The following is a 22,365-nucleotide window of genomic DNA, read 5'->3' on the forward strand; positions in this document are numbered from 1 at the left end:
AAAAAAAAGATTTAAAAACAAAGACAAAAACAAAAACAGACTCTCATTCAACAACTGTAGGACAGTGTTAAAAGCTATAACATATGCATCATTGAAAACCAGATGAGAGGAAAGAGAGAACCTAGTATCTGAAGTAATGATGGCTAAAAGTATGTCAAAACTAGAGACAGACACCAAATCAAAGATTCAGGAACCTCAGAGAAAACCAAGCAGTATATCTGCCAAAAAATAAAAATAAAAAAATAAAATAAAGATACATATACAGAGTCAGAAAACAAGAGGGGGAAGAAAACCTTACCCATACAGGAACATAGATAAGAATGAACATAGACTTCTCATCAGAAAATGCAAGCAGGGAATTCCCTTTGTGTCACAGGGAAAATGAATCTGACTAGTAACAATGAGATTGCGGGTTCGGCCCTGGCCTTGCTTGGTGGGTTAAGGATCTGGTGTTGCTGTGAGCTGTGGTATAGGTCACAAATGCAGCTCAGATCTTGCATTGCTGTGCTATGGCTGTGGCATAGGCCAGTAGCTGTAGCTCTGATTCGACCCCTAGCCTGGGAACCTCCATATGCCATGGGTGCGGTCCTAAAAGACAAAAAAAAAAAAAAAAAAAAAAAAATGCAAACTGGAAGAGAGGAAGAGAGTAGAGAGAGAAATCTTTAAAATGTTGAAACACAAACCACCAACCCATGAATATATATAAATCAAAATTATCCTTCGAAGGGAAAGTAGAAATAAAGACTTGTCAAACAAAAACAGGGGATTCATTGTTAGTAGACCTACCTTGAAAAAAAAAAAAGTGCTAAAAGAAGGTCTTCAGGGAGAAGAAAAATATTATTGGTTTAAAAAAAGGTCTTCAAAAAATAAAAATAAAGACAGCATTAGAGAAGGAATGACTAAAAGTAAAATAAAATCCTCATTTTTCTCAATTTTACCTTATCTAAAATATAACTGTTTAAAGCAAGAATGGTAACCCTATATTTGGTGGCTGCAGCATATGGTAAGTAAAATTTAATGACAGCAATGGCACAAGGGCCAGGAAAGGAGAACTAGAAATACTTGGGTTACTATGTGTGCTTGAACTACATGTGAAGTAGCGTTGAGTTGTATGAAAATGAACTTAGATTATTTAAAGACATAAATAGTAAACTATAGTGCAACTATGATATTTTTTTAAGGAAAGGATAAATGATACTCAGAAGGGAGACAAACTAAATCATAAATACTGTTCAGTTAAAACCACAGAAGAAAGGAAAAGAGAGAAGCAAAGGGAAAAAAGAGGAAATGCAACAAATAGAAAGTTACAAATATGGGTAGATGATTCACCTATATGAATGATCACTTTAAATGTGAGTGCTCTAAACACACCAATTAAAGCATATATATTGTGAGAGTGGATTTTTAAAAATGACCAAACATGTCATCTATGAGAAAACTACCTTAAATACAGACTCAGGTGGTTAAAAGTAAAGAGCTGGTGAAAAATACCAACACAATTTTTTTAAAGCTGAAGAAGATGTATCAATTTCAGACAAAGCAGAGTTCAGAACAACAAAGAACAATAAAGATTAACAAAGATAAAATGAATAATTTAATATTATTCGCTGTGAATCCAAAATAGTATACTCTGAATACACTCCCTATCGTACAAAGTTTTTTCTTTTTTCCTGTGCTTCTTCAGTGTCTTATTTTCACCCTTCACATTGACTGACTTTGTTTCCTCCTTAAGGTGCTAGAAATTCTGAAACCCTCTTCTCCAGGAGCCCTTGCTTTGGGGTCCCACATGTCTACCCAGGCCTGCCATGTAGCATTATCCTGCAGGTTCCATCTTTATTTTTCTGGATTGGATTCACTATTTCCTGGATCCCATGTTTTCCTCCTTTTATGTTTTCTCACATATTTTACTGGAACACACATTCAAGTCACTTCCTAAGAAATTATGTGATGGAAATAAATGTCCAGTGTTCTTGAAGTGGTTTTACTCTACCTTTTACAATAAAGAGACCATTTGGCTGATTCTAAAAATTTATTATCAGTTCTTTGAAAGTGTTGCTCAACTGACTTCTAATCTTCAGGGTTGCTAATGAGTTATTTTCCCATTATGACATTTCATTCTTTTAAGTGACCAATCCCACCCTCCTTTCTGGGAGCTATTAAATTTCCTTCCTTTTTTTTTTTGATATCACAGTCTCATGTCTAGATCAAGTCCTTTTTCATTCATTGAATGAGGTACTTGACAGGCAATTTCAATCTGATGACTAGAACTGTCAGTTTTGGAAAGAAGTCTTTCCTATTATTTATAATCACACCTTGTCCCCAGCCTCCAAACCCCCATCAGGAAGAATCTAGAAAAATCTCAGACTTTATACGCTTCTGGTAAGACCCTAATTGTCCCAATCCACTTGTACCCAAACATGCACAGCCTCCCCACAACTTTCCACTTTGATGACATTAGAAGTAATCTCACTTTGCTATCTCTCCCTGTCTGTCACCACATGAAGCAAGGAGGATACCTAGGTTACTGTTCATCTCTGACATGTGAAGTCATGGACACATATCACAGAGCTAACTGGCACAGGTTATAGCATGGGGTTTAATCGGGGGAAACCTACAAAGTATATATTTCCTCAAACTCTCCTTGATTCTTAGTGTGGCTAGGCAAAGATGTTCTGCATGCTCCGTGTCCTCCTATAATCTCAACTTTAAGAACCCACTTGTCCAATCATTACATTTGTCTTCTGCAACAAGAATGATCCTGTTAAAACATTATATATGTCCCTGCACTCAAATCTGTATCATAAGCCCTCATTTCCCTGAGATTAAAAGTCAAAGGAAGTCCCTACAATGGCTACAACATCTTAACAAGATCAGATTCCTCCTTCCCTTGTCTCTTATTACTTACCCTCCTGTTCATTCTACTCTGTCCCACATGGCTATTCCCTGAATATGCCAAGCTCTCTTTCATCTCAGAGCTGTGCATGCTGATTCCTCTACCTGAAACTCTCTTTCCCCAGACAGCTGCAGAATACCCCTCATTCTCTCATCCTTTTTTAGTTTAAATGTCACCTTATCAATGGAGACTTCTGTATTGATTCTTTATAAAATTGTAATTCTTTCACCGCCTCCTCCCAGCACTTTTATTCTCCTCACCTGCTTTTTTTCCCACAGCATGAATCACAATATGAATATGAGACATTTTAATGGTTGATTTGCTTGTTTGTTCCCCTTTCCCCTGCCCTCTGTCCCCACTAGGATAAACTCCGCAAAGGCAGGATCTTGACTGTTTTGTTCACTGCTGTATTTCAAATACCTAGGCTAAGTACAGAGTAGAATGTCTGAGTCAATGAATCAAGAATGAATGAATTATTCTTATAATTTCCCACTCTCTATGGTCCTTTCTCTTTTCTTTCTAGAAATCCCATTCACAGAACACTAGACATTCTGCATAATTCTTGTTTCTTCTCATATTTTCATCTCCTTGTCTTTGGGGTCAACTTTCTGAAATATTTTTTCAACTTATCTTCCAAATGTATGTAAAATTATTTGTTTTGTCAATCATATTTTAAATTCCCAAAAGTCTTGTCCTCTGATTGTAGCTTATTTGCAATATTCATTATTATTTTATAGATGTAATATCTTTTTCAAATCTCTATAAGGATACCCTTTGAAAATTTACCTTTTTTTTCACTTCTCTTTCATTCCTTGAAGTATTTGTTTACCCCATTGTCATTTGTTTCTCCTTATATATAAATATGAAAAAAAAACTCTAGGAAATGTTCACAAGAAAATGTTACCTGTGTTGATAATGGTATCTGGGTGGTGGGTTTCTAGATAGGTTCCTAATAATTGTGAGTATATGGTTTTGCTTCTGCTTATCAATATTTTCTTCATGAACATACACCACTACTCTAATAGAAAGCTTTATAGATAATTTTTTTAAAAAAGAACAAACTGAGAGGGAAACAGATAAATAAGGTAAGTCAAGTCCTCTGGGAAGACAAAAACAAAGAGAGACAGGAACATCAGATATGGAACCAAAAGAAAAACCTTAGTGGATCCAGTGTCTAGAAGTAACAAGAGCGTATATCCCTACCTGTCATCTATTTGGAGGCTCTGAGAGCTGATGCTCTGTATTATAATCACTGAATTAAATGCACTGCCTCCAGTAGAGCATTTTTTCTTCTAAATAGTTCTCTTCTCAGGGGTTCTGCTCTAATTCCTTCTCCCTGGAAGAAACCCTTAGGAGGGCAACTGACTTATATTTACATTTCTTAATCATGTGGTTACCACCCTTCTCTGCTGCAACACTTAGACACTTCTGGAAGAAGCTCTCCCATGTCCTGGACTTGCTAAGTAAGCTTATCCTGCCCATGACCCTGGAGTTGAATACATTAAGAGTCAAATTCTGTCAGTGAGAGAATTCAATGGCTCATGCAATTGAAGCTTATCCAGATCTGGCTTAAAAACATAAACATTTATCCACTTAAACTATCAGAAATGAATTCAAAGGAAAGTAAATGTTCTTCTAGGCACATTGAATCAGTTTCAGGATTTCTCTGCTTGCTGGCAGAATTTCTTAGTAATATGATTCAAATCAACATTTGGGGTAGAACAATTTTCTTTGAAAATGAAAAAGTTCAAAATTCTAAAACTATTATTTTAATGTCACGGGACACGTGAGAGCAGTAGTTTGAAAGAGAGGAAGAATGTGGACCCAGCTCCTGTAGCGCCCTGTTCAGAGAAGATGCTTTAATAATTTTGATTAAATCTGAATGTTCTCCAGGCCTCTCATCTACAGGAGGAAACAAAGACCTGGTGAAGTTAACTGATTTGCCAAAGGGGAATAAAGTGTAGGTCCAGGACAAGAGCCTGCATTTAGAAGCAATATCTAAACCAAACATAAGACACCCAAACCATAAATTTAGCTATGAAAATTTCAAATCATGATTTTTCCCATGAGAAATACATTCTTCCATTTGTGATTATACATGCAATTGGTTTCAGAATGAATAGTATTATAATAGTAGCTAAACAGTCTGATGCTCACTACCTAAAAACAACTTTGATGAAGTATAATTTGCATGTAACAAAATGAATCCATTTCAGGTTTTGAAATTTAATGAGTTTTGCAGAGGTATATACCTCTTTAATCACCACTTCAAAGAAGATTTAAACATTTCCATCCAGCCCCCAAGTTCCCTCCTGCCTATTTGCAGTCACTTCCCTCCTTCTACCCCAGCCCCAAACAACTGATCTGCTTTCCTTCACTATACATTAGAGTTGCCTATTCTAGAATTTCATGTAAATGGAATCATACAGTAACTACTCTATTTTGTCTGGTATCTTTTCTAAGCATACTGTTATTGAAATTCATCCATGTGTGTTCTTTTTTCTTGCTGAATAGTATTCCATTACATGAATATACCAAATGTGTTTCTCTATTCACATGTTAATGAGCATTTAAAGTTACTTCCAGACTTGGGTGATTATGGATAAAGCTCTTAACAGTGTTTGTATATGGACATGGTTCTCATTTCTCTTAGCAAATTACTGGTAGTAAAATTGCTAGGTCACACTTGGTAAGGGCATGTTAAACGTATAAGAAATTGACAAATAGCTCTCCAAAGTGGTAGTGCCATTTTACATTCCCACCAGCAGTATATGAGAGAGTTCTAGGTGCTCTGTGACTTCATCAAGATTTAATATTTTAGTCCTTTTAATTTTGTTCATTTTAATAGATGTATAGTGGTATCTCACAGCTCTTTTAATCTTCATTTCCCTGATAACTATTGATGTTGAGAAGCTATTCATGTGCTCGCTGGTCACTTGTCACATCTTCCTTTGCAAAAATCTGTTAAACCTTTTGCCCATTTTCTATCTGGGTTGTTCATCTTCTTCTTATTGATTTGTAAGAAGTCTTATAAAAATGATAAAGTCCTTTATCAGATAAATGTGCTGCAAATATATGTATTGCAAAGCCCGGTTCATGACTTGCCTTTATATTTTCTGAATTTTGTATCTTGAAAAGCAGAACTTATTTTAATGAAGGACGACACAGTTGATCCTTGCACAACACAGGGATTAGGAAAGCCAATCCCGACGTTCCCCGTGCAGTCAAAAATCCTTGTATAACTTTCCAGTCAACTTTCTGTATCTGGGTTTCACATCTAAATACAAAAAAATCAATGAAATAAATCATGGATTGTACAGTATGTATTTATTGAAAAAAATCCCCATGTAAGTGGATCTGTGCAGTTCAAACCCGTGTAGTTCAAGGATCAACTGTACACGATTGTTTTTGTTTATGGTTTGTGTTTTTTGTATCATCTCTAGAAATATCCTTATCCCAAAGACACAGCAATTTTCTCCCTTGTTTTCTTCTAGAGATTTTATCATTTTAACTTTTACATTTATGTCTAAGATCAGCTTTGAATTAAATTTGTATATAGTGTGAAGTCGACATTCATTTTTTTTCCCCAAAAGAATATCCAGCTTTTACAGCACAATACATTGGAAAAGCTGCTTTTTCCTCTCTTGAATTGCTTTGGCATCTTTGTTGAAAATCAATTGACCGTGTATCTGTGGTTCTACTCCTAGACTATCTGTTTCATTATTCTATATATTCACCTGCATGCTAACCACCTGTCATGATTAGTGTATTTTTATAAGACAATGTGAAAGAAAGAGAGAGGCTGCATACAAGGAAAGAAAGAAAGAAGAGGATTTTTTATGGCAGAAAAATGGTGCTAGCTTCCACATGATAAAAGTAAAAATATCAGCCCTAATTCAGAATAAAATTCAACTTAACTATTCTTATTTTTAATTAATCGGTTATGTATTGCTGAGCAATTGTGTGGCCTGTGTGCAGCATACATGCTGGGCACAGTTTGAATGCATTTAGTTACCCCTATTTTCATTGGAATGACTTTATCTTTTTGCTCACTTCTTTTGTGGTCTTTTGTTGCAAATTTTAGGATGGATTAAATCAATCAGTTAACAATTTCCTAATGAGGTAATAGCATTTTTCCAATTTGAGATGCTACTTAGAACAGGAAAAGTTCTTTGATAAAGTAATTTATGTTAGTTATGAATTTAAAGAGTCTACTGAAAATTTTTTAAAATATATTGGTTAAAATAAGGAAGAAATTGGTGACTAGAGCTAATATTATTGATCATATACTATTTGCCAGGTGCTACACTATGTGCTTTACCTGACAATTAAATACAGCTGGCCTTTGAACACCACAGGTTTTAACTAGGGGGGTCCACTTATAGGCAGGTTGTTTTTCAAAACTAAATACTTTAGTACTGTACAATCCAAAATTGGTTGAATCTATGGATGCAGAACTGTAGATACAAAGGGACCATGTATACAGAGGGCCAACTATAAGTTATACGTGGACTTTCAACTGTGTGGCAGGACAGCAGACCTAACCCCCTTGTTCTCAAGTGTCAGCTATACATAATATTTGTGATTTATTGCCTAATATGTTTCTGAAATTATCCCACTTATTTCCCATAACAGTCCTGCAAGGTAAATACTATTCCCAATGTACATGTAAGGCCTCTAAAGTCAAGCAACTTGCCTTGGTGGAAAGCCGTGAAAATGTTCTAAAATCTAGCGTAATTTGGCCTTCAAGTCCAGGATCTTCTCACTTTCTATATCACATTCACATGACTCATGGCAATATTCTATATGTTGCATCAACATCAGGGCATAATCTAAAGGTCAAATGGTAGTTTGAGTACTTAAAGCAAATCCATTAGCTATCTTCCCTGATATGCTAGATCAACATCCATTTCCTCCTCCTCAGAATCAGAAAAAACAATAAGCTGAGGGCTAATAGAATTTAATCAGAGAAAGTATGCCTTTACATTTGCTAGACTAACAGTCTTCGCCTGACTCATTAACCGTGAGACACAGGAGAGAGAGTCTAAGGGGAGACAAGAGAGGATGAACAAGGAAATAATAGTGACATATGTAATATGCAATATAATACTCAAAGGAGATAATCTTATAATTTAAGGAAATCCATTAAGGGCAGGTATTATCACTTTAGAGATAGAGAAAGCGAAGATCTGAGAAGCTAATGCACTTAGCCAAAGTCTTACCAGTTGCAGAGAAAGGAGCTAGAAGGCTCTACTGGGCACTTGGCATTGGTACTGGAAAGCGGTGGGGCGCTGAGGTAAAGTTGGAGAACAAAAGAGTGATTTGTGAGGTGAGGGAGCAAGGCGAGGAAAGGGTAGGTGTAAGATCACTTAATTGTTCTTTCTGAGGCTGAACTCAGTTCACGGATCTTATATCCCTGCTCGTGCTGCTCTGGCACGTACGTACAACTAATTCATTTTCTTTTATCTAAGATTTTTAAAGTTCCTCTGAGAAAGACCGGGGTATACAAATCAAATTAGAATCACAATAGGTTGGGAACTGATCCAAGGACTTAATATAAGACCTAAATAATAGAAAGCAAAAATAGCAGAAAACTGAGGTAGTTTGCATTCCTATGTCTTATGAATAAAACTACAATAATGACATCATCTCTTGTTCTTTAAAAGAATAGTGCTGTTAACATTTTGACTTGAAGAAGTGGAGAACGGTCTTTCAAAATAGTAAGTCAGTGCGACCCGCAGATCTTGGTCTTCTCTTAAGACGGCACCTATTTTCCCCACCTCAGCCTGTGCCATAATGGATCCTAAAGGAGGATTAAATGAAATTACAAATACACACACACACACACACACACACACACACACACACTCATTCTCAAAGAGCTTTCATGGTTGGATTTTAATTATATGGAGAAACCTGTGTCTTCATGCTACTTTTACACCCTTATTTCAGGTACTTTGTGTACTGTCTTAAGTTATTTCAATGTGAGTGACTAATCAGGCTGTCTTGACCAGGGATTCTCAAATATAAGTGCTTTTGGGGGTCAGACATGGGCTAATTATAAAAAGAGTGGTAAGGAACTGCGGCGTTTGTGAATATATGAAAGCATTCTAATTTTGCCTCTTTTAAGGACTATCTTTTCTAAATAAAACACTTAGAGACCCAATTTGAGATCTTTGGATGAGATTCTCTGTTTTAATCAATTGACTGCCATATTTAAAAGGAATGTCTAATCTGAAAGATTTAACATAAGGAGACCTTTGCTAAATCATTTGATTATACAATTGTGTGTGTGTTGTATTAGAAACTCAGATTGAATCTGCATAGCTAATAGGAAGGAAGAGATATATGTCAATCATACTTATTTACCTATTCAATAGCAAACAATGACACTAAATGATCTTTTGGGCAAAACTGACTCCTTGTTAAACTGAATTGATAGGGTACTTGTGACTAAATGATCCAATAGTTACACAGATAAATCCAGACTTAAAGGTAGATCTTTTCCAACTTTTGATTCAGATATCTGGTCAATGTCATGTGACACCCAAGTTATAAAGAATTAACTACTTCTTAGCAATTAGATGAAAAACCTTCCTCGGTATATAAATGTTTGACATGTTCTTCCTTCCTAAGGATGAGATTATGTATGTGATGGACTATGCAATGGGGAAAAGCGCTTTTGAGCTCAAAAGACCAAGATTTTGTGAATTCAAGTATTCTATCTGACCTATACATTTTAAAAAGCAGTTGGCAAAAAGTTATCTGAGATTCTAAATTTCAAATCTGAAAAGTCAGTAAACTTGTGGTACAGATGAAAGTTTTAGTGGCTTACAGCTTCTGCTGATTTTCAGGTGGTAAAGCAGTAGGAATATATATATATATCATCTTGATACTAACTCAAGCTGTTGAATTTGAGTGGTCATTGACCAGATACCTGATTTAAGAGATTCCATATTTACAGGTGTACGTGTCCTCCTCTTCTGCAGGGAAACAGGCTTTAAAAGCCAAGAGATATCAAGTGAATAACACTCCATAAGCCAATATTCTTAATAGACTAATCTGATTGTCAATCAGCTTTTGCACCTATCTGAAGAAACATTTGACATTTTGCCTATATTCATTTATCAAGGGTCTAAAAATAGATTTAATTTAATAACATTAGTGTTCAACTTGTCCAATGTTCGGATCTTATTCCAGGGGGAACAATGCTTGTAGCAATGGTAAAATTAGGAAAGTTGTTTTATGTCGCATTAGTTAACATATGCAAGCTTACTTAACATGTGGACGGCAAATAAGTGTAATTACATTAAAACAAGGAGCTGTAGCGCAGAAGCAATAAAAATAGACTAGGTTGTATTATTAATTCTTGTGTTAAGGGTTTTGAGCCATGTTGATTGGCCTGAATTTTTTGATTTTGTTATGGTACAAAGGGATTGTTTGAAGTAATTTGTCCCCGAGAGAGGCTCACAATCCCAAGCGGGTTTCAATTCAGCAAAGCAAATCTAATTTTGTTTGCTTTATGCAAACCAGAAGGGGCTGTGGTTCATTCTGTTTTCACTGGAGGGGAAAGGCGCACTAATGGGACCTGCTGAAATGCATGCATTGCAAACATCATACCCCTGCATATATTAAATTTAGCTATGTGATGCACTGCGTTCATCATCTCATTGTGTACACAGATACGCTTTAGAACAAAGCCTTTTAATAGCGAGGGAACCTTACTACATTATGTCAATACCCTATTGTATTTATATTTAATGCTGCCATTGGAATACCTGCCCTTAGCTAGAGTATGTTCATATTTGTGATCATTTTGCATTTTAGCTGCTGCTTATGTGAAAGTGGGCTATATGCTAAGGCTATTATGCTAGAGCTTAAAGGCAACATCTGAAGATTAATTATACTTTGATCGATAAAGGTTTCTAATTTTCCCAATCTCCACCCACATGCATAGACATACCCCTCGAATACCTGAGTTAAATTAGGGAGATGCTTAGTACCTTGTTGAAAGGACGGAACACATCCCAATCTGAATATTCAAACTGGGAGATAAATGAAGGATAATAATATCTGCACAACAGGTAATGCTAAAGACAGTGTTCATCCCTGTGACAAATCACCATCCTCCTACCCTCCTCTCCCCCTCCCCCAATGCACTGTGGTCTTTTCTTGACTTGCCAGATACAGCTATGCTGCCAGATACATTTGATCAAATTCATCAAAATTAGAGGGTGCATGAGATGGGAAGGGAAACCAGTACATGATAGATGATAATGCAGTTATTGGCTAGGTGAATTTATTCACAAAAATGGAATTATTTGTCAATTAAAATTGCATAATGACTGTATCTCCTGTCATGCCAGCACCGTTTTCAGTGTGTTTTTGTTTTGAAAACAGTTCCAATACTGCAAATAGACAGACACATCTCCAAACCCTTCAATTTGTCATTAGACATTTGGCGGCATGCCTACTTTGCTGTTAATTTTCCAAAACTACATTAATTTGCTGAATGACTTCTGTGAATCAGTTCACATAAAATTCAAGATGATACTTGTCACGTATCAAAGAGTGACTATTAAATGCATAGGCTACATGTAAAAACATACTGTGTGGATCAGTTTGAATTTTGTGTTTTAAGTTCAAACATGGGTTAGCATTAATGATTTTTTTTCTTTTCTAATGGAAGTTGCTTAATGAAACATTACAAGGATAATCTTCCCATTGTTTTTTTTTTTTTCCCTGCTCCTGCTTATCTGTTTCTTCAATTTGCCAGTATACACATTCTTAATTTAACTTGATTTGGAACACGAGAGACCCCTCAGGCAGTAGAAATTCAATGGTGTGGCCAGAAATAATTGTTTAATATTGTGACATAAGGGATTTGATCCTCAAGGTATACTGTATCTGACAGTTATGCAATTTAAGCACTGGGAGAGATTACTCTGTGCATAGACCCAAAGAGCAAGATCACATGACATTCTTAGTGGAATTCACTTGCTGATAAAAGAAGGCATTTGGTTGAGAAACATTAGAATAATTTCTGGCCTCTTGTAGCATAAAATTGTGAAACAGTAGTATGGTAGCTATTAGAAATGCTCATTTGTTTATATTCATACCTGTTTAGTTTACGAAATATTTTTACTCTAAGGAAAAATGCTGCCTTGGTCCTAAAGTACATATTATCCAAGGGATTCTGACCAGATATTCCAAATCAAAGCACATTTTACATTTGAATATATAAATAAATTTTATAAAATATATTTTTACTTGAATATATACATACCCTACATGTGTATTATATATATATGTATAGGTATAGTACATATGTGTATATTGAGTATATATACACATGTGCATATGTGTGCATATTGTATATAACTCTGTGTATATAACCCTGGACATCATATAAATTTTTTAATTAAAATTAGTTAAATGATAAATTATTATAATTTGTCTTACTGCACCATAGAGGTTGAATTAAGGGGAAAATAATTATAGAACCCCTAGCTAGTTTAAATCTGCTACAAATACCATAAGCAATTATGTCACTTTTAGTTTTAAACCTAGAGAGGTATCCTCTCTAGGTTTAAAACTAGAAGTTTTCTTATACCTAATTCATTGCCACTTCACAACTCTGCCTCTTCATCATCCAACCTTGCTTACACCTTTTCCTAGTTCACCTCCTTGGTTTAACTTGAACAGAAAGCTTGGAAGAGGTGAGGAGTGTGAGAAAAGTGAAGGCTGATATCCCGCTGCTGTGCCACTCTGATGATCAATTAAATAACTGCCAATGCAGGTTAAACATACCACTTTCGGTAAGATTGGCAAAATGTTACACTTGGTGAGAATGAATATAAACTCTTCTTGGAGTTCCCATTGTGGCCTAGCCGTATCGAACTCGACTAGTGTCCATGAGGACATGGGTTCGATCCCTGGCCTTACTCAGTGGGTTAAGGATCCAGCATTGCCGTGAGCTGTGGTGTAGGTCACAGATGCAGCTTGGATCTGGCATTGCTATGGCTGTGGTGTAGGCCACCAGCCACAGCTCAGATTCAAGCCCTAGCCTGGGAACTCCCACATGCCACACATCTGGCGCTAAAGACAAAAACAAAACAAAACAAAAACTTTTCTTAATTAGCAAATTTATCCTAATATTAAGTATCTTCCCAGATTGAGCTCCAGTTATTCAAGGAGCAATTGGAGATGTCAGATTGGAGGAAGTGATTTTAATCCTTTAGTAAGCTCTGCCTGTGCACAGGAAGGCCCTTACAGATGTGTCTCTTACCTTAAAGGGCTGAATGCCATCCCAGCTCAAATTCTTCTTCAGCTCAGCAGCCTAAAATTGCATGGGAAGTTAGGTCTGTTCTCAAAGAACTTCTACCCAATGGTGTTCTGATAAATGGATAACAATCAGCTCTCTGGAAAACAAAAACAAAAAAGCAATAACTCTGATTTGTAGTGTAAGTCAATTCCAAGCTACCAGTGTGTCATGGGGAACAAGCACAAAGCATTAGACCATTCCATACTATTTCCCCCATAGAGACACAGTATATATAAAACCTCAAGCGTACAGATCATAGTAAAATGTAGTAAAATAAGAAGTAATAAGTTTGGGCAGTATCTTTCTTGATGTAACCTATTGAATTTTAAGTTTATATACTTTTATATACTTTTATATCAGTTTGTCATAATGACTGTGTATAACAGAAAGCTTGCCAAATCCTGAAAATTGGAAACAATTGGCCCTTATGAGTTAGTGCAAAGCGGCCCCACACACTACCGCCTCCATCCCATCTCAGCACACAGGCCACACAATTAGCTTCCTGGTTCATTAACATCGATCCAGAGTTATGCTTCATCAAATGGGAAATATTTGTCCTGGCAAGAAGCAAAATAACTTCTTGTTGATCAACTGCTCATAATATAGTTGTGCAGTACTGTCTCCACCTGTACTTTCCATGGTGCATTCTTTTTCCTGGCCATCAAAGGCCCTAGTTGGACCTTTATTTTATTCAACTGCATGGGGGACATGGCCTGTGTCTGCATTCCTTTGTCTAAGAATAGAGATTCTGCACTCACACATAAAGAAGAGGAGAAAGAGAGCTACTATACAATGGTGTGGAGTGCTATGAAATTTTACTGACACGAGTCTGGGAAGACTGCCTGATCTGTATTTGGAACAATGCTATTTTGTTTAATTTGATATATGTGTGGGCTTTTTATTCAAATAGAGTTGAACAGTTTGTTCCAGCGGGGAAAAAAAAAGGGCTGCTTGTTACAGGAAGGTTATTTATCGTTCACTATAACACTTGGCATTCTGAAGAAAATTGTGAGGATTCTCCTTTTGGGGGCTGTATGCTGCTGTCCTAGCCTCTGTACAAAGAGATAAAGCAGAAGTTGAAGGAAAAAATCTTCGGAGGCTGACTCAGGGCAGTGTTTTAGATGCCCTCAAATGACGGTGCTTCTCGGCCTTTAAAAATCTTCAGTGACCCATTCCATCACTCATTTTTGCTGCTAATTGGACATTTTAAAGTATGAATTCCCACCGCTTCAAAAGATTCAGTGCCAACATCAATTAACACCTTCTGGGGAAAGAGTACATGGAAGAACCGCTAAAGAAATCTTAGCAGGGTAAGCACAATTGAACTTTGCTATCCCAGGCAATATTTTTATTCAACATTGCTCTAAAATGCTCATATTTACACTGTAATTGCAGCTTTTTTCTTTTGTTTCTTTCCTTGATCTCAACACAACCACTAGCCCATTTGAACTCAATTCAGCTTTAGCTCATTTATAGGCAATTTCAAAAAAAGGTTTACAGCTTACCATATAGGTGACCTTCACTTTAGAAGATACACCTATTCTATAGAACTCATACACCACCAACTCTCTTAAGACGACTGAAAGAAAAAAAAACAAAAACAAAAACAAAAAAACTCCAATTACATGGAAAGAATGGAACAGCATGTCCTTTACTTTTCTATTCATTCAAAAAGATTCACCCACTGTATTTGGGCACATTCTGCTATATGCCTAAATACTAAAAAATAATCTTGCTTATTCAAAAATTGTAAGTAGATCCTAATACAAGTAAAGCCCAATCAAAATGTTTCCTCAGATTTCCTCTGGTAGTCCGTTAAGGCTGGACTGCCAGTTAGCACTTATGAAGTATCTTATTCTTGTTTGCTTCACACTTTTTGACCTCTTCTCCCAGCCATCCCCAGGCACTCTGAAATGTAAGTGTCTGTGAGCTGAAGGCTGGATGCAACTCTGTGTTTTACTGCCTGAGCCACCATCATCAGTGGCCTTCTTTTGGTCCTCAGGAAACATTTGTCAGATTGAATTGTTTTCTCCTTTCCTCCAGGAGCTCATCCTCTCCTCCACTAAGGCACATATGATGAGTGCAGGTTCAAGCACAATATCACTCTTGCCGAATAGAAAATTCAACCTTAAAAAACAGAGAATCGCTTCATCAAGCCCCAAAGACCATCTGAGTAACTTACCTGGGGAAGGGGAGGAGGCATTTAAATTGGACCTTGAAGGATGGTTAGAACTTAACTATGCATACACGGTTAAAACTTAAACTACTTAGCATAATTTAGCAGAAGCTATTATTCAATAGAACCTGGGTTGTTTTTTGTTTTTTGTTTTTGCTTTTTTTTTTTTTTTGCAGTCAAACTATAGTCCTAAATTATAAGAGCAATGCTAAATATAAGCCACACAGCCGCTCTGGGGTCTGTTAATTCTCCCTTCATGGCACATAGACTCTGAAAGCACTTGGGGAGAGAGGTTTCTGGTAGGAGGGGACCTCTGAGCCAAGTCATACAGGTGAAGAAGGAGAAAGAGAGAAAGCATATGAGTGTGGGAAAAGCATGACAAAAGTAGGGGGAATATGAAGACATATTCTAGAAAGAGGTGCAGATTAGCTGGGTAGAAGCAGAGGGGCCATTTTTTATAATAAGTAACAGGATACCATTTATTGAGCAACTACCATGTGCTAGCCATGGTGGTCAGTACTGTAAGTGCCTATTACTATCTTTGAAAAAGCTTGGCAAGGCAAATATTCAGGAGGAAACTGAATATCTGATAATATCCTCCACCCAATGTCAGGCTGGTGGGGATGGAAGGGCCAGAGCTTTAAACATAAGGAGTTTAAACTTAATTTTATAGGGGAGACCCAAAGGAAACAGCTTCTGGGAAGCATGAAACAGAAAAGAAACACAGAGAGATAGGAGTAAAAGATTTATCGTGTGTACATGATGTTAAATGGGTTTATTCTATCCTTAAAATGTGTTGGAAGTCTTGTACATTAAGTGATGATAATGCATTTGACCATTGTCAAGTTAAATATTTTTTTCTCTTCTAACATTATTAATATTTTATTTTTAAATATTAATATATTTAATATATGGCACCTACTAAACCTCCTACCTCATTATACGATTTTTTTTACCTCAACAACTTATAAGGAATTGTAAATAAGACCAATAACGATCTGCCAAAAAAGAAACAAACTGAATAGATTAATTTGGCAGGAACTCTTGCTATATGGCTTTGAAATCCTGTGGAGCCTTCAGGAGCTCTTTGGCCAAGAGGAAGGGCATATGCCAGACAAATGAGACTCTGTTCCAAGAGCAGCTCACAGGAGAGGTCTGAAAAGAGCAGACAAAGGAGGCTGGTGAGAGAAATGGAGGGAACAGCAGGGAACATAAAGATAGGGAAGGTCAGGGCATATGGAACCTGAGAGGAGGCGGTGTAGCTGATGTAATGAAAGAGGGGCCTCTGGAACACGTGGAGCTCCACAGAGGATGTGAGCTTAAAATCCTTTCAATTCTCTGTTTCGTGGGAGAAGGTAACAAATGGGAATGAATGACTGGAGTTAAATGGTTGATCAGGAAACAGTACGGGACCGTGGTCTCAGCCACAGTGACTGCTAAGCCTTTCATCTGTGTATGACAAAGTCTTTCACACAGCAACTCTTATCTAAGATCTTAACAAAAAATTTGCACACATTGCAACCAGCAGTCACCCTCACAACACCGGTAAGGAGTAAGTGAGTAACAGAGACAATCACTATTTATGGTAGGTTCTTATTTACATCACAGGTGTTCTTATATCTCTCCAGGTGTCACCAGGAGAATGCCAGGTTCTGTTCCTTCTGCTCCAGAGCTCTATTCACCAAATGTGAGTTCCTTCTTACAGGAAAGAAGTAGGCCCTATAAAGCTCCAAATATCAATTATGGAGTGCTAGTAACATTATGTAGATCCTTCATCTCACATCCAGGCACCAGAATATATCTTCTCTGTAACATCAGTGAATGGAAAAGATGTATAAAGTTGAGAAAAGTTGCACCAAGTAACTTTACAGGGTCCAGAAATTTTACATCATTTTCCATCTCAATTTCATTGAATTATGAGAAACATTCTTAAAATACATTTGTGTGAAGTTAAATACATGGAAGTTTCTACCAATAGTCCTGCAGGGCAGGGTCAGTGAAAGGAACTGATTAAAATGTTAACCCTTTTGATTGATTCAAGAGTTGATGACACTGTGTCTACACAAATGAGTTCCAAAGTGTGTGGCTAGCCCAATCTATATATTGGATAACAGAACCTATTTCCTAAGTGCAGAGAGCAAAGACTGGCTTTCATTATACATGAATTATCAACATCATTATAGGAATTTTTGCATATACTCTTTTCGGAGGACATGCTTTCCTGAGACCAGCAACTTTTCCTTTTCCCTCCCTTTCCTCCTCCCTCCCCACCTCCCTCCCTTCCTTCCTTCCATCCTTCCTTCCTTTTTTAACTTTCATTCTCTTGCTCTCTCTCTCTCCCTCACTCATCCCTCTTTCTTTTTCTCTGAGAGGAAGAAGCCATATGCACATTATAACAAAAATTCTTCCCCACCTCTGCAATTAGAGTATGATGCCCATTTCTTAGGGACAAGCTGGGCTCACCTCTTTCAATGTGCTTAATTTTTGCAATAACCAGAACGACGCCCACATGCCACTGTGCCACCGTCTGCCAAAGGAAGTCCGAGGTAATTGCCAGTCAGTTTCGCCATAAATAAATCTTGGAAAACAATGAGTCGCGCATGTAAATATTGCCCTTGCTGAGCATATTTATTGCGTGTTGATGTTGATTGTTTAAAAAGGGGTTATGGTTCAATAAATTGAACACCTGAGCTGAGCGCTTGTAGGATGAAATTGAGAGACGGGCAGATCAATTTAGACTCACTTCTACTTTTCGATCTGTTTAATAGATTTTTAAAACGACACTTAGAGCCCCACAGAGGCGGCAGCACTTCACATCCTCCTAGCGTCTCCTTCCTCAGACACACCTCCCTCTGGTCCTCCTTGCACTTGGCCGATCTGACAAGCCTATGAGCAGGAACCCACTGAGCACACGCTTGGCCTCCTGTTCTCTGCTGAACCAGGCTCATTTATTCAGCTGGTATTGCGAGTTTGGGGGCACGACAGTACATCTGACCCCTTTGGGGTAAAATTTGATCTGGCATTTCATTTCAAGGGCTCAGCCACCGGTCTGTCAAATCTTCATTTTGCGGGTGCCCACTAGAACTGCTGACGCTTGCCTCTAACTCCCTCTGCTTCCATCTTTCACTGGCAATAAACATGTCACCCTGCTGAGGTGAAACACAATCTGGAATTAAATTTACTGCATATAAAATATAGTGCCCTCTTTATTGGTTCAAATACTTGTCACTCATAATTTATTTGCCAGTGTATGGCCTTCATGCAGAGAGAACACTGCCATCAACGAGGAGGGGGCACGGATGTTCATTTTTGCTGGGATCTTTTTCACTTTTCATTCTTTGCCATCCCAGGTCCTCAAATCCCACTTACCCACTTGGGCTAATCTGTTTTCCATGAAGCACCTCCAATAAAACTGGAGCCCTTCACCCAAGTGTGGCAAGCGTTTCCCTGAAAACCCTGGCGTCGGGCTTCTTGGCTGAGCGGCTGGCTGTGTGTTTGCTAGGAAGTGGTGAGCAGGGCACCTAGTAATGCTCTCCAGCGGGCAAAACCGAAATACAACCGAAATACAAATGTGCAGGGGCTGGAGCAGGGCGGCGCGGAGGGGGGAGGGGGGGTGGATTTCGCCCTCGTCAGTTTCAGTCTCCCACTTGCCATGCTTTCCCTTCTGGCACTCAACTTTTTCATGATTTATTCCAAATACTGTCGATCAGCTTTCACTAATACAGTTCTTGTATGAAGCACCTCTCTAATCTCTTCAAACACAGATGTGGAAGCACGGCTTAGAGCATGGAGGCCAACAAAAGCCCTCTGCCTGTACCAGTGATTAGCTTTGATTGACACAGAACCCTTCTGCTTTCCTAGGCATCCTCTAACACCCATAAATGATTGTTTTAAAATGAGAAGCACAGGCTATGGTGGGCACCAGCTTTAGCGAATTTGCTGTGCAACGGTATTAGCCAATAACTCACGAACTACAAAAAACTAGATACTAGATGTTGGGTTTCCTCCTCCCCATCACTAATTCTTTTTCTCTGTTTTAGGTCTGTTTCCTTATTTAAAATAATAATAATAATAATAAAATAAAACGATTTAACACATTTCTCCTATAGAATTGTTGAAAGGTATATAGGTGACTATTTTATCTTAACTGCTGCTTTCAACATCATATGGTCCCAGATTTTTTAAAATTTACAACCATAAATATGATGGGGATTTATTTTTGAATTATTTTAAAATATTTTAAATACATTGAATTTAACCCTCAATTAATATTAAGGTTCACCAGAAATGCGTAGATGTCAGGGACACAAACCTAGATTCCCACAGACTACACAAATTACTTAGAATTTATCAGTTGCAAGGAAAGATACTATGTTTTGATTTATATTAACTCTGTCATCTCATCTCATTCTGGGTAGTGAGGGCCTGGGAAACTTCCCAACTTGCTCTGGTTGTTCTGTGCTATCTCCCAAGGTGACAATAGGTGAGTCATTCTTCTTGGTAGGAAAAAATGTTTTCTGCAGCTAGAAGCACTCTGGATTTTCCTGGTAATCCCCAGATGCCTCAAGGATGGTTCTGAGAGTTTGGTCAATTCTTAAGAGACCTCCCCAGATTGTCTCAGATCTCAAATACCTGGTTGTAAAGTTTCCCACTTTGAAAGATGTCATTTCTGCCTTCCCACCCACAGAAGGCATAGTCGCTTTTGACTGGCTGTGGATGCGAAACGCCTCTCTCTGGCTGCTTTTTCTGAGCAGTAGCATAAGTGAAGAGAGGGATTTAGAATAGGAATTCTTGCTCCAATCCGCTACGAAATGCCTAATTTTATTTGCATCTGCACACATATGCAGTTAGATGTTTTATTCATTACTTACACACTTACTTCCAAAAGAAACTTGTGAAAAGCAAAAGAAAAATCATGCTATCTTTTAGTTTTCATTTTAAGATTTCAAAATAGTCTGTTAAGTTTAATATTGACTTCCAAATGTTTCCCAAAACATTTTTTAAATTAGTTATATATGAAGAAGCTCAGTAAATAAAAAGACCACAGTGATGTCTTAGAAAGTATCTCGCCTAAGTGGTTTTAGGATTTTAGAATCAGAGTGGAAAATTCATCTCATCTGTACTTTTCATTTTAAGGCAGAGGAAACTCAGATTCAGAGAGTTGTAGTGACTTACTCAGGATCAGCCATTTGGTGCATGGAAAAGTAAATAATAAAATCCAGTGTTTGTCTCTATTTCCTTTCCATTAAGAATGTTTTAAAGTCTGAAGTCTCAGTTATTATTGCAAACAATTCAATGGATATTGAGAGTATTGTGCTTGACAAAAGGCTACTGCTGCCACATGCAATGGCCCACAACGATCTCGTTGTGGTTACTTCTTCACAGATGGACAAGATGAGGCTCAGAGAGAAAAAAATGACTGACCGGGATTCACACGAAGTCTACGTGCCAGAGCCCAGTTTTGAACTAGTGTACTGACTCACATCTAGGACTCTGTGAATGGCACAAGCCCCCAAAAAGGAAAGCCACACCCATATCAAAGAAGGAGCAATGTGAAGTCAAATTACACCAAGGGGGAATCTATCGTCGTCTTCGTTCATTCTCTGATTGTCCCATCTCCATGTCAGGTCTTCCTTTGTTTTCTTTTAACCGTTTGTCAAGTGAGTGTCTGTACATTATTATTTGAATTTTCTGATGATTTTTGACATCCACGAGAGCAACAGCAACAAAACTTAAAGTTATATTTTCTATTATCATTTTAAAATTTCAGTAGGTAATTTAAAATGTCAGATTATCCCTTATGTGAGATTATGGGATCAGTGAAATAATCAGCTATTCACAGCACTTGTCACAATGACTCTTTTCAAATGATATTGCAAACATTTGCTTATGTTTTGGAGTATTTTTATTGTATTTTATTTCTTTTGCTTTTACTTACAGTTTTACTTTACAGTTTTATTGAAATGTAAAATCTACTACATAAGCAGCAATAAAATCAAATGTGAAAATACACATCTTTGAGTTTTTGTTATGTGATTGTATCTGAGTATATTATTCCCAGTTGGCTATAATGAGAACAATCCTATATGTACTAGTCCAACTTCTATTTGAAGCATAAAATATACTATAGTGCAAAATCTATTAAATGTGTTCTTTAAAAGGACTATTATTTCCCTTACTACTGTACATGAAATACATTTATGTCCCTAAACTTGGAAACACTTTAGACCAGAGCAAAGAGTGGAAGTTTCAGAATGGCCAGCAGATGTGTGTTGGATAAATGCATTTGCGTGAATGGCGTAGCCTGGGGAGGGCAAAAAGAGGGCAAAAAGCTACAAGCTGCTGACCAAGCCCTAGGGAATTCTAGCCTTTAAGGAATGAGATGAGAAAGAGGACAGCATGGTGGAGATGGAACTAAAGACTTTAGCGGAAATAAAAGGAGGGAGGGTGTTTTAAGTGAAGGGAGATGGCAAATATAGCACTGAGGGTGAACATGACAAGAACGTATTGGCCTTTGACTTGGTAATATTGAAGGTCATCTTGAAAAATACCAGAGGCAGAGTTCCCATTGTGGCTCAGTGGAAACAAATCTGACTAGTATCCATGAGGACGCAGGTTCGATCCCTGGCCTTGCTCACTGGGTTTAGGATACAGTGTTGCTGTGAGCTGTGGTGTAGTCACAGATGTGGCTCAGATCTTGTGTTGCTGTGGCTGTGGTATAGGCTGGCAGCTACAGCTCCGATTAGACCCCTAGCCTGGGAACCTCTATATGCCACGGGTATAACCACAAAAAGAAAAAAAAAAAAAAAAAAAAAAAACGGAGGCTTTCAGTGAAACTGGGAAGCTGGTATTCAGTCAACAGGGAGTTAAGGAGTGAATGAAAACTGATGAGTGGAGTAAGTGTGGACATCCTTGGCTGGATAAATATTAAATAAATAAAATAAAGCTAGGATGGGACACATGATCAAAGGT

The 22,365-nt window shown here is 37.5% G+C and overlaps 2 protein-coding genes across 11 annotated transcripts in view; one reads left to right on the forward strand and one right to left on the reverse strand.

Moving 5' to 3' along the window:
- LOC102160801 (uncharacterized) overlaps nt 1–22,365 on the forward strand; it is a 1,256,521-nt gene that overhangs the window by 1,016,999 nt on the left and 217,157 nt on the right. Inside the window, exon 15 of one of the 10 annotated variants that reach the window (XR_014806218.1) lies at nt 17,022–21,405. The exons of 8 other annotated variants lie outside the window; for them this stretch is intronic. The gene's annotated coding sequence lies outside the window, so the exon portion shown is untranslated. Of the gene's footprint in view, nt 1–17,021; nt 21,406–22,365 lie in introns of those variants that run through there. One more of the 10 variants, XR_014806245.1, reaches the window with a different exon arrangement.
- Nucleotides 1–22,365, reverse strand: part of LOC106508906 (uncharacterized) — a 352,985-nt gene that overhangs the window by 29,432 nt on the left and 301,188 nt on the right. The window contains exon 3 of the transcript XR_002338703.2: nt 13,182–13,314. The gene's annotated coding sequence lies outside the window, so the exon portion shown is untranslated. The remainder of the gene's footprint in view (nt 1–13,181; nt 13,315–22,365) is intronic.

This window comes from Sus scrofa, chromosome 1 (assembly GCF_054392235.1).
Source record: "Sus scrofa isolate SSC_HxYL_T2T_F1_AM1 chromosome 1, Sscrofa_HxYL_maternal_Yorkshire_Landrace_v2.0, whole genome shotgun sequence".
Lineage (NCBI taxonomy): Eukaryota > Metazoa > Chordata > Mammalia > Artiodactyla > Suidae > Sus > Sus scrofa.